We start from the raw sequence: 12,844 nt of genomic DNA on the forward strand, positions 1-12,844 counted from the left end.
ATAATTATTTTTATTGGCATCATTTACAGGAGCCTCAGTTACAGTTGTTTTCTTTGACTTTAAGAACAGTATTTAAAGTACTTACCATATTAGGAAAGCATCACTGAAGAATTCTTAGGTAAAATCACCGGAATTTAGCATCATTCAGAGCAGTCTTGGTTTGTATATCTCTAATATATCTTTTCAATATGTTGATTATTCAGTCAGTTTAGTAAGATGAGTGCAAGTTGTGCAATACAGACAGGATGCCACTGCAATATTAAGTTTAAACCAAATGACTGATTTCTTAACATACAATGCTGATGGCAATGTTTCTCTTTAATTGCTTATTCTGTGTTCATAACAAGGGCAAACAAACTCTTTTAAATTAAAACAGCTTACACTGTCTGGCAATACTAATTCCTGCCTTCATAACTAAATACTCAAAAATTAAAAATGCTTCCCTTATTTAGGCAGTACACAAAGTATTAAGAAAGAAGGCAAACAGCGAACTGTGTTCCAAAGGCTAGAAGATGCCCTTTAAACTAACAGAAAGAGATTCTCTTTTAAAAACTGACAGCCTCCAGACCACGCCAGTACAAATGGTGTGGCTGTGTCAATGCCTCAGGTTAGGAAAAACACTAAAATATAGTCTTGTTCACAGCCAGATTTCGCTGACTACTGATGGAACAATATTTAATCCTATTTTTACATTATTTCCTTATCATACTGTCTAACTGGGCTGGTCTAGACAGATTCAAATCGGATGAAAACACAGTTGGGCTGTTACTGCAAAACCCTGAGAACAATTGTAGGTGCTGCTATGTCAGGCGAGTTTTAAGGCAACTCAGTTAAAATCAGTCATATGTTATCCACTGACCCTAAGAATGTTGCAAGAGAAATCCCATTTTCTAATTAAGGTCCAAAATCGCTTGTAGCTTTACAGATTAACTGAGACATTAGGAGTTCTACCCTAAGGCAGAGAAAGTCAAATTCAACGTAGACCAGAAGTGAAATACATTTAATCCACCTCATTCCAGGAACCAAGTGGACTGCTATATTCTGCACCAATTTGGGTCTTTGCACCAGTTCGGCCTGAATGAGACAGACATGTTGAGGCTGAAGTCATTACTACTTTGACACAGTCAGAAAGATTTGAACATGGAGTTTATTATTATTATTATTATTTTTGGTTAAGATACTGGCTTGACTCCTGGGTGATCTTTGTCAGTTACCCAATCTACTATAAAATGTGAGAGGATAAGTCACTGAATTGCCCTGTGCCTTATTTTCCCAGTTTGCAAATCATGGCAAACATTCACCCTGCGCTGTCCCTTGCGCTTCTGGCGCAGGCAGTCTGCAGGCAATGCAAGGCACCCGCCTCATTTGCTAGGAATCTGCCCAGTGTAATTCACCTAAAGGTATGGGAATAAATAGTATCAACGGCAGCGCATCACTTGCAGGTGCAGAGAAGCCAGGTACTGCGTTCTAATTCCCTCACAGATGTAACAAGCCAAATATTTGTTTTATACCTCAAAAAAAAAAAAAAATCCACTTGGGCTGCCAAAATACAGCTATGTTTAAGCACTCAACCAATAACTTCTTCGCTCTTCCCCTCACCCATAACACACACACTGTTCCAATTACTTGCAAAATCTCCTTGCTGTAATGCCACCCTTAGCCCCCTCGTATGGCCTTGACTGCTTTGCAACACAAATGAAAGACTCCTCAATGCAGGTCACAACAGGCCCCCTCTTAAGCACAAAGGCTAAATAAACGACCGCTGTTAATGGGCCACCAAGATGAAAAGCACTTGATTGTTTCCATCAATTAAATCAACTCTCTAGATTCAGGGGCTCTTAACCCTTTCAGTGAATTCTTAAATATTTATTTCAGCACAGTGACTCCAAGTCTGTATTTTTACAGTAACTCCCGTGGTTTAACAACATTTCACCGAAACATCGCTGGCTGTGGTGTGCCCTTGCTTGTCCTTACAGCCGAGCCACATTCTGCACTGGTTCAGCTGCTCCTGACAGCTGCACTCAATTGTAATTCAGTTTTGTAAAATACACAAGGCTAGTCACTGTGCTAAAATTGTCCAGCTGAAGTATTTCACTGATACTAACATATCAGTATTTAACATACTTCTCCCGCATTAGGGCTTCCCCCTTCATAAAGTTTCAGGTGCAGCAGGCAATGCTGCCGTTCTTGGCAATGGATGTCAACAAAGGTTACAGCTGGACTGCAGCTAAAGTTAACACCAGCAATTTAGTTACACTGATTGCCAGCAATCATGTTTATATAGGCCTGAGAAAATCATTTCCCATGCAAGCATCATATTTTCTGTGTTTTCTATATTCCAGTTTTCTCTTCTGCTAAAACAGCCAGATGATAAAGATGATAACACACTATCAGCAACTGGTTTTTTCCATTTTTTCATAAAAAACAGTAAGGCACCTCTTGTTAATCTTACTCTATATATCCACTTAATAGATGCACTTTGTATTTAAATCCTTTTCTCTCCTCACTGACAGCAAAAAATCAGCAGTATTCTAGGAGTATATTCACTCTAGGGTGGAGGTAGTTAAGAATCCAACTTCTGTTTCTACATTATTTATCAGCATCCTCCATTCATGCCATTCCTAACTGCCATGGAGTCTCTCCAGCAATGCAGTCTCGGCTGCACAAGCAGATGAACAAGGAAGAGAATAACTGTGCCTCCATAAAATATTGGACAGCTATGATTTTTTTATGACAACATTCCCTTTTCAACTCCCTTTTTCAAATGCTACTTCTTAGTTTCAGGGCAGTGTTTGCCATTCTTTTGCATCCTGCATTCACCTCACACATATAGAAGAGGAAAACCTCAAGCCTGGCCTGTTTTGGGTGGAGCCGAGTAATAATTTTTGTGGGTTTCTTTTTATCAGTTTGACTAACCATTTGTGGCTGGTCCTGATTGAATTCAAACTATTGATTTTAAATATAGATGAGTAATTCAGAACAAATATTTTTCCCATGCAAATAAAAATTAAAACAGTTTAATAAGCGTAGACAATAGATACCTTGTTTTTATAGGCTTTAGGAACATTTTGCATTGTCTTTAGGCACATCTTAAGCAAGTTCTGACTAAAAGGTGAAGGATATGTCCCTTAGGCTGCTGTTCTAAAATGCCCCTAAATTTTCCTGTTTACGTAATAAAACTGTTCCCAACTGTGAAATGCCAGCCTTCCAATCTAAACACAGTTGAACTTTAAACAAGTTCAGCAGCTTATGAAATATCTAACAACTCTTTCTTATATCTCAAACACCACCTACTCCTGCCATTGCTGGCAATGGCACCTTCAGCTCCCCCACATCCTCCACTGGCTGTGTAGAAGGCCGTACGGGTTGGCTCATTTAGAGTTATTTTAGTGCTTACTGGTCAACAGGCTGCTATCTGGCCAAAAAAGACAGGCTGAACTCCACCTGCTCCCTCCATTTCATAGGGAGTACCAAGTTTCTCACCTTTTCTCAGCTACTGATTTTCATGAAACTTTTTAGGAGCCTTCTATCCATGACATCTCTGCTGCATCATCACATTTGATTGAAATTGCCTAAAAGCTTCAGAGGTTATAATGAGGTAAGGGATGAAGGAGGAAAGGATGAACAGATGGAAGCATTGTATAAGCCTCATTTCCTTAAGAAATCAGGCTGAAATACCCAAGTCAAAGAGCATAGGCTTTTTTAGCTTTTCAGATATCAAGTTCAACATTTTTTGACATCTTAGATTTGTAATTTAATAGAACCAGAGAATAAGGCATTTTCATAAACTAAAAAAAAAAAAAAAAATCCTTTGCCATACAAACCCAAACCTTAAATTACGTCTCTTAACAGATGTTTGTCAGTACTTGATTTCCTTCTCTCAAAGGAAATGTCTTTCTCACCAAAGGACTGCAACACATTACCATTTTGAATTACCACAGGTATGTGAGCTTCATTCACAATTTATCCTGTTTAGCTTAATCACAAGCTATTATAAATGCTGGACACTCAGACCCAGGAACACGCGAATTAAAGCTTTCCATGCAATACTTTTTCAGAGCTTATCAGGCATTGTGTCTCTACTGCACAACTCAGAAAAGCATTTTAGTGTCATCACCCTTCCTCTGCTCTAAAAATGGAAGCTTCCTCCTCAGCACTGAATTCATCTCTATCTTCTAATATTCTGGTAAAGATGAAATGCCAGATCCTTAATCAAGCTACAGTGATTCATTCTAGCTAACGACGTTGCTGTGGAAGCCCCAGAATTCCCTGCTAAAATAGCTCACAAGTCATGTAGCTCTGACTAAGCAGAACCATGCAACTTCATTTTTCTCTATTCAGCAAAGAGAGTAATGTTAATGCTGACAGGAACTTGCAGAAATAAGAGCAAGGCCCAGCTGAGGTACCCCAGTTATGATGCATTTCTTAAGGGTTTGAAAAGCTTTTCCTATTCATGAAACTGATAACTGAAAAGCGTCAACCTGGTAAACTGAGATTCTCCTGTGTCCATTTTGTGCTGTTTCAAGACTGCGTGTTAGTGGGACTGAGAAGACATTTTTTTTAATTAGAAAAGTTTAAGACTTGCAGAACTCCAATACTCATCACCCGCCCTGTTTCTGTACTGCGATAATGTCACAATATTTTTTGGATTCATCTTTGCAAGATGAACACCTTTTCTGAACCATTTTTAGAGCCCATTTAGACAAAAAAATGAGACTTGGAGGGACTGTGTGACTTTTACGAGATTTCATAGGACATAGACTTTTCTACAGGTAACATGAATTTGGGTATATCGATTCCAAGGCTAGCACTCTAGTTTTGGACCAACTTAAGCTTCTAATGTTTTGTGTTGTTCCTAACATAAATGAGAGAATACACCAATACAGGGTTTCAGTTTTCACAGGTATATGTTACCACTGTGCATCCTCCCTGTTTCCAAAATGACCAGATTCTCATTTTGTTATATTTCTTCATCTTACAATTGTCAGAAACACTGGGGTTATAAAAAAGTGTTTCAGACACATAGTAGAAAGGGCTTAAGATTTAAAATTATTGCCAGATCTTGTATCTCACAACAACTCTTTATAAACTAATGTATATTTATCTTGCTGGAAAGTTACCCAAATAAAAATGTTGCATTTCCAATTCTGGTCTCTGAGGCCATAATCCACTGAAAAACATGAGAACCTCAGTGACAGCAGCATACCGTTCCAATCAGATGCTAGCAATACTAGTCGCATCAGCTTATGAATTTTGATTAATTTTTGTATAATTTGATGTTTATAAAGCACTTCAATTTTCAGCAGGGGAGGTACAAAGGCACCAAATCACCAAAAATATGTTCCTAGGGGACATAATATATCAGTAAACAAACAAGCCGAAGTAGGAGCTGTAATCAACACATCTTTAGCAAAGAAGAATATTAATCATTTTTTCCCAGAGGCTGTAAAGATTAGCATGTGTTTTCTAACCCTAGCAATCACTTTCAGGATTTATACTTTGGATTTTGATACTTTTATAATGGTCAGTTTAAAATACTGGAATTAATGCTAGGAACAAACAAAGTTTTAAAATAGGTTTAAGTTTACTTGCAACCTAGACTACTTACTCTGAAAAACGTGAGTGGCAAAAGCTATAATATGGAATTTTTGGAATATCTGCATACAAGTGTATGGACCAGGTTGGCTAGACAGCTATAGCAGTGCCTTTAACACGGGTGGTCCGCAGCATGGCCACAATTCCTCCTTTCAGGACTCTAAGACTAGACTGAGAAGCAGTTCCATGACTCCTCAGGAAAAGTCTCCCTCAAGAATTGTCTCTAGTCAGGTAAAGCAAACGGAGACCAAGTACTTCAGCTACTCAGACAGTTCCTATTTTCCGCGCAAAAGCCCCGAGGTTGGATTCACAACGCAGCACGCATTCCCAGCGCTCGATATTTGCCGACGTATTGGGAGGAAGAGTTGAAAAGGGTTAAAGCTGCCCTCCGAGGTGGCGGTGGGAGGACCGCTGTTCGTTTGCCACACGACCAGCTGACCAGGCAAAAGCCCCTTTGGGCGACCTGCAGCAGCCGCGCTCGCGCCGCGCAGGCCCGGGCTGCGCGGGGCAGCGGCCGCCGCTCGCTCGCACCTTGGCCAGGCTGGACGGAGCGTGGGTCTGTCACTCCCCGCCCACGGGGAACAGTGCCACCTGGTGATGCTCGCCTCAGCGGTCTGTTTGGTACACTGCTATCTGCCTTTAATTCCAGAGGGATCCAGCTACACAACCCATGCACCCGTTTCAGAAAGCTCATAATTACGAAAAACATCCCCCCCCCCCAAAAAAAAGCAAACTCTTATTAAAGACAAAAACCCTCTCCCAAATGATGTCATCATTAACATACATCAGGAAACGACATGTCAACAATCTCGGTTCCAGTTTTGATGGCTGGAAAGTTCAACGCTGTCAAGCAGCGCACGCGCCAGCTTCTCGGTGGGTTCAGACCGAGGGAGGTCCTCTCCCGCTGGAGGCCCACAGCACCTTTTACAAGGTCTTCTGCGACTGTACTCTGCCTAAACCATAACAGGTTAATACCACAAACTTCATCATTTAATATTTTCAATAATTCTTCCAGATTTTGGCCTTTCTACCTATTACCATGGTTATGGTTGTATTAATTATAAGTTAGAGCTCATTTCAACAACATCAACTCTATGTTAAACAAAATAAAATCTGCTCCTTTCTTTTTTCTCTGTACTGGAAAATAAAAATATGGTGTACCACATCAAGAAGTAACTCACATTTAATTCCTACTCAGCCCTTCTCCCTTTTCATAGTTTTCTTCCCTATTATTTGTTTTAATCACTGTGGTTGAGTATCACACTTTTAGAAGTTTACTTGACTATTGACTGTGTGTTTTCTGACAAACTCTGGATGTATTCCCCATCTCAAAATCAAATTAGGTATTCAGAATATCCACAATGGAAATAAAATTAATCTGGAAGAGTTGAAAAAATGAATAATTAAAATAACTCTAATTAATCATCTTTAATAATATATTTATATAAGTATTTAACAGGACTACTGCAAATTCGTCTTATAGTTTATGACATATTTATGCAAGTTTTTAAATAGGGATGTAAGTTTTCACTATTATGCACAGATTCTTGTTAACAGGCACAGATTCTGTCAAAACAAGAGAAAAAATTCTTTTTAAAATAATAAAATTAGCAAAAAAGATGCCTTATTCTTTAGATCTTTTCTGTTTGGATTCTTGAGTATTCTTTCTGGTTTCTTTCCAGATATGGTACATTCTTAGCAAGATGCAACAAGATAAAAATTGAAACTAATCTCTGAACAGGATACTAGAGGGTAAAGACACTCCTAAAAGAACACATGCTCAATATAGAGTGATATAGAGTCCTTTTGCAAAGTGTATTACACCCGAATTCAGCTGAGAGTACTTGAGTGCATTTATGTAGGTGTATAGGTACGTTCATATGCATAAATAGACATGAGCATCTTCATCTCAAGTTGGGTGTCTGGTCCAAGACCACAAGTCTGAAAACCCTCCAAACTGAGAGAGGCTTTTCCTCAAGACAGACTGGAGTTAAAATTAGAAGGGGTGACAAGTTTACATGAAAAATACTATTCCTTGATTTCCTGTTGGAGCTCAATCTCTTCAGTTAAATCAAAGGAAAAGATAAGAGAGGGCTTTAACCACAGTTCCCCATATGTAGCTGTTCACAGACAAGGCCTTGACAATGGTATGTTCAGTCTACCCTTCAGTATGATTCAGATCTAGAAGTCAGTCTTTACAGCTCAGTTTTTCCTCTACACATTCAGAAAATTGAGAACACTGCTTAGAACATATCTTCTCATGAGAAATATTTATTTTATTGCCACAAAGTAAACATTAGACATCATCTGACACTGGTAGGTTGGTTGACTCAGCTTGTTTTGATGATCCAACTCTTACGAACAGTCTTTTTTAACGGTGATAGTCACTCACTTATTTTTCACTCCACAGTTGTGTATATGCTGCTATTCCTGCCCTTTTTGTCTCCCCACTCTGACCTTTTCCCTCAGCTCCATTCATACTTGAGTAGGTTAAATCCTGGAGGGATCAGAGATACAGGGTCACTTATATTGAGGCTATTAAGTTGCAAACATACAGATATTTGCAAGTTATGGGGGGAAAAAAAGGCACCACTTGTATCTCACAGAGGAAAAAAAGCAAAGCACAAACAAATAAAAACCAAGCAGAAGACCTGTAAAGAGTTTACTTAGTATGAATAAAGAGTAAGATGATGTAAAAGATTTGGGACTCCATCCTTCTGGGGCTAGAGTAACAACCATGAAGAAAGAGTGTATACTCCCAGCAAGCTGCAGGCCTCTAATTTATGCAGCTGGTCCACACATGATGGAAAAAACATTTTTCTTTCCTCTATGTCACTTTGCTATTTCTCCTGCATGGCTGTGATGACTCCTTCCTCCAGGAAGATACCCATCAGATTTTTATTCTCAGTCCTGGAGTCTGGTTCATAGTGGTTAGAGATGAAAGGAAGGGGAAAACTACTGAAAAATAACTTGTTTTCCACTGTAGGTTTGTCATCTATGAACCCTCTCTTTCCCTTTTCCCCTTAAACATGCACACAAACATAGACACCTAGATCAGAGCCAGCTCTCTCTCAGATGGAAATGTATTGTCATGTCTCTTTAAAAAGAGCATACAAGCACTGATCTATTTGCTATATAAAAAGAAGTTGCAATAGGTGCCCTAAGATAGGTTGTATAATGATCTCACTGTCAAATCTTACCTCAGATTAATCAGAAAAGGTTAAAAAAAATTGCTCTAAAGTCTTGCAGCATTTTGCACATCATGCAACTCCCCCAGGTAACTCCTAGTGCAACTGGCCTATATCAGAATAACAGTCTTGTAGGCTTTGTTGATAAGCGCCAACTCAGCACTAAGAATCGCAGTAATAATTTACCATGGACACCCAAATTCTCCCAACCCATTTCTTCCTTAAAGAACTTGCTTGGGGTATCTCGCCTTTTCTCAGTAGCTATAGTCACAGCAATTGAGGATACTCTGATGTGCGTTATTTGTGAAAACTAGGGGAGAGAAGCACAGAGGTACCCTTCTTCTCAAACTACCATGCTTGGCAGTTCTCCTCTTTTACGCTTATAGAAGATTCTTCATACGGCACCAGTCGTAGCTGACTTGCCATCGGCCACATCACTAAGCTCAGCCTAAAACCACGCACACCTTCCCAAGGTGCCTACTCCAAGAAATTAATTTCCATACATTGCACAAACAGTGCAGAGAAGGTAGTGAGCTCTGGCTGGCCTGAGGAAAGGATAAGCAAGCACAGAATTTTAGGCTTAAAGATAGCCAACAATTCAAGAGGACAAACTGGCATAGTTTTAGCACTTAGCACAGTGCTAATCCAAGTGCTAAGCCAAACATCAAAAAAATGGTTAAGAGAGGTTCAATTAGCATTAATATCCAGCAAGTTCAGAAGTCCTGTTGAATAGTTTTGGACAAGGAAGTTTGTGAAATTTTTGTACTGTTTTTAGTACTTCCTGGGTTTGGTGAGGCAGGAAGTATTGCATAAGCAATCTTTATTGTGGTATTTTGGTGTTTCCAGTTCCACTGCCAGCAAAAGCATGAAGTCACACAGAGGCATATATGCAAACACAAACGAGAAAGAAAACTTTGGAAGTCTCTGAACACAAGGAAAGTATAAAGTTATATATAATTCTAAATTTACACCAACCTATCCTCAATTAGCTGTATTACTTCTTACTTTCTATAATAGTACATATGGAACTGTCTCTAGATAAGAAAATAGCAGAAAAATATTTTTCTAGTAAATATTTTAGCAGCAAAAAGCAACAAAACTTAGAAAAAAAAGTTTTTCTGTGTTACAAGGTTTACACTAAGAAAAATATATGTACGGAATGATAATAGAAAATAAATAATTCATCTCCCAGCTAATTCATCATTATTATTTGTTATTTACTGACCATGCCTTGTATAAGAGGTCTCCAAAAATGTATCCAAAAACATTATCTCCAAAAAACTTACAGTCTAAACCAGGCAGGAGAGAATAGACAGGATAAACAAGGAAGCTAAAAGGAAGGAACAAAACCAAGCTATGCATATTCCAGCTAACATCCTTTTAAAATAAACATGAATGCTTCCATCACATTTTGTTGGAGAGAACAACGTCTCCAGCTGATCATGAGGGAAGCCCAAGAAGAGAGGAGACAAATGCAGACTGCAACGTGTTTTCTTTCAACAAAAAAAATATTCCCAGGGATCTTCCTAAGAGCAAGAGCATGAAATGACAGTCATTCTCAATGGCATTATCCTGACCAGCCCACTGCGAATTTCACGTATAATTTAATGATAACCTATGATTATATCGATTTGTCTTCCACAGTGGGAAGCTTTCTGAAAAAAGAGCAATGCATTGATGCTCTGAAGGATAGAGAAGTTTCTATTAAAACCCAGGCTACATTATTTTTAGTTTGCAACAGCAATCTAGTGATGAGAAACCTTATAGTTACCTGGTGTGGACTTCCCTTCAGAGGTGTAGAGAGCCATTTCAAAAAAGTGTGATCACTCAGTGCCAGAAAGAGCTTGGCTTTGACTGAAAGCAAAATCCAGAGTAATTTAAGCTTGTGTGTGTGTGTGTGTGTGTGTGTGTGTGTGTGTGTGTGAACATGTAAGACATATGACACACACAAAAAAAATCTGATGCTAGTTACTACCAGTATTTTAATTCAATGGAAAAGCTCAGTTTATGAGCTTAATACAGCAAAAAGCTAAAATTATGAAGCCAAACTGAGGAAAACTTATACATTCTAAGCATATTTGTTTTAGTATCTCCCTGGATGGGATTTAAGATTTTAGATCAATGAACTTTTGCTTAATCTGCCATTGTTCTCATGGTTACTTGGGATTTTCCAAGCATCCTGGAGTCCTAAGGAACACCTCTCCAGTTCTCTGTTGATTGCTCTACAGTCGCTCCCTTTGACCCTGCTAACTGATGAACTCCAAATTAGAACAGTTTTTTTTTTTCTAAAGAGAAGCAATTCAAACTTTGTGCCCACGCACTTCTCAACGATTTTTGCTAAGGTTACTGAATACAGTATCTTAGTTATGGTGTTTATCAAGGACAAGTGACCCCTAAAAATTGGAATGAGATCTGCAGTAAACTGAGAACAATAAGCTATAATCAAAGCAAGGATGGAAAAATGCATATATAGTTATGACTATTTTATAAATCACTAGCATTTTCACAAGAGAAAGATCATTTTAACTTACACATGGAGTAGATTGAGACAATTAAAGAGTTGAAAAACAGATGACAAGATGGGAATATTAACCAGCTCTTAAGAAACCTTTTGAGATAATGAGTAGGATACTAGCCTATAATTTCTTAAAGTTATCTTTTTTATTATATCAGGAGATAGATCTGGTATAGCAACATAAACTTCAATTCCTTTCTTCTTTGGTATTACTGAGTAAATATCTATTAAAATACTTTCGTGTGTGTGTGTGATATTGTATGTGAAATATTTTGAACAACTTGATTTGAATTTTCGGATGTTAAAGACAGCAGTTAGGTTTCTGAATCCAAATATAGATGTACCCACAGGTAGCAATTGGCATCATTCAAAATCAAGTTGATTTTCCTCATCAAATCAAGCTAAGAGGGGTCTGAAAAAGGTGAGTTTATGAGCTATATCTACTAGTTTGGAGGGGTCTCCATGCTTAATGCATTGTGCAGAAGAAAGCACAAAGAACAGGAATCCTGATACCTGAGGAAAGCCATTCTCAAATTTTTATCCTAGGAATTCATCATGAAACCAGTTTTTAGACACTGACATAAATTTGAAGGTTTGTTAGAAACTGGTTGGTAATATCTGATCTCTAATATTTCTGAAGTTCATTAGTATTCACAAGGGATTAACTGATTTCCTACTGAAGGTAGCTAGAAGCCTTTGGTTTCCAAACTTTTAAAAGTCAAGATGTTTATTTTGATATCAAAAAGTAAGAACTCAAAATGTTATTTTGTTCAGAGCTTTATCAGACAGGTAAATTGATGGTATAATAGAATTGTAATGAAATTTCAGTACATATCCCTTACATGTAAAATTGCCATAGGAAATAAGTCACTTAACGTAATCTTTTTTTAAAAAAAAAACCAAAATGTTAGATAGGAATTATTTGTTGATAAGAATTCTTTGAAAAGCAAAAGGATGAAAAAGCTGCTTCTCCATGAATGGTATTACAGTCTTTATAGCAAAAATGTGATTAAAAATTCACAAGGTTAATACCGAGACTATCAGATAATGGCAAAATCTATTTACTACATGACTTACTTTCTTTGTGCCAACAGCTGCTTTGTGTTATCAACGATGAAATCACAAGAGAGAGGCCTATTAGACTCCTCTAGGATACGCGCTTCCCTCCTCTAAAGCTGAACAGCTCCCGCCTGCTTGGAATTGTCCAAGTGACCCCTATGTTTATTTTTATCAAGCTGAATTCCCCATTTTGTGAGACCATCTGTAAACTTGCTCTAGCTTCTTACAGTTTGATTGACAAAAGCTTAAGTGATAAAAGCAACAGAACATCTACCTTGGGAAGCTATTAACAATATAATCGCTAAAACCTTTTCTTCCCCGATTTTCCATGTTTCCCCAGTAGTTACGATGAGCAATGGCACACAGAGATAATTGTTGAGTGACAATGGAATAAATTCAACCCAATTGCAGTATGCTAATGTTGTACAATATTACATGGTACATGTATTTATTAGCATGAAAGATCTTTCCTTATTTACCTCACACT

The sequence above is a fragment of the Rhea pennata genome, chromosome 6 (assembly GCF_028389875.1).
Source record: "Rhea pennata isolate bPtePen1 chromosome 6, bPtePen1.pri, whole genome shotgun sequence".
Taxonomy (NCBI): Eukaryota; Metazoa; Chordata; class Aves; order Rheiformes; family Rheidae; genus Rhea; species Rhea pennata.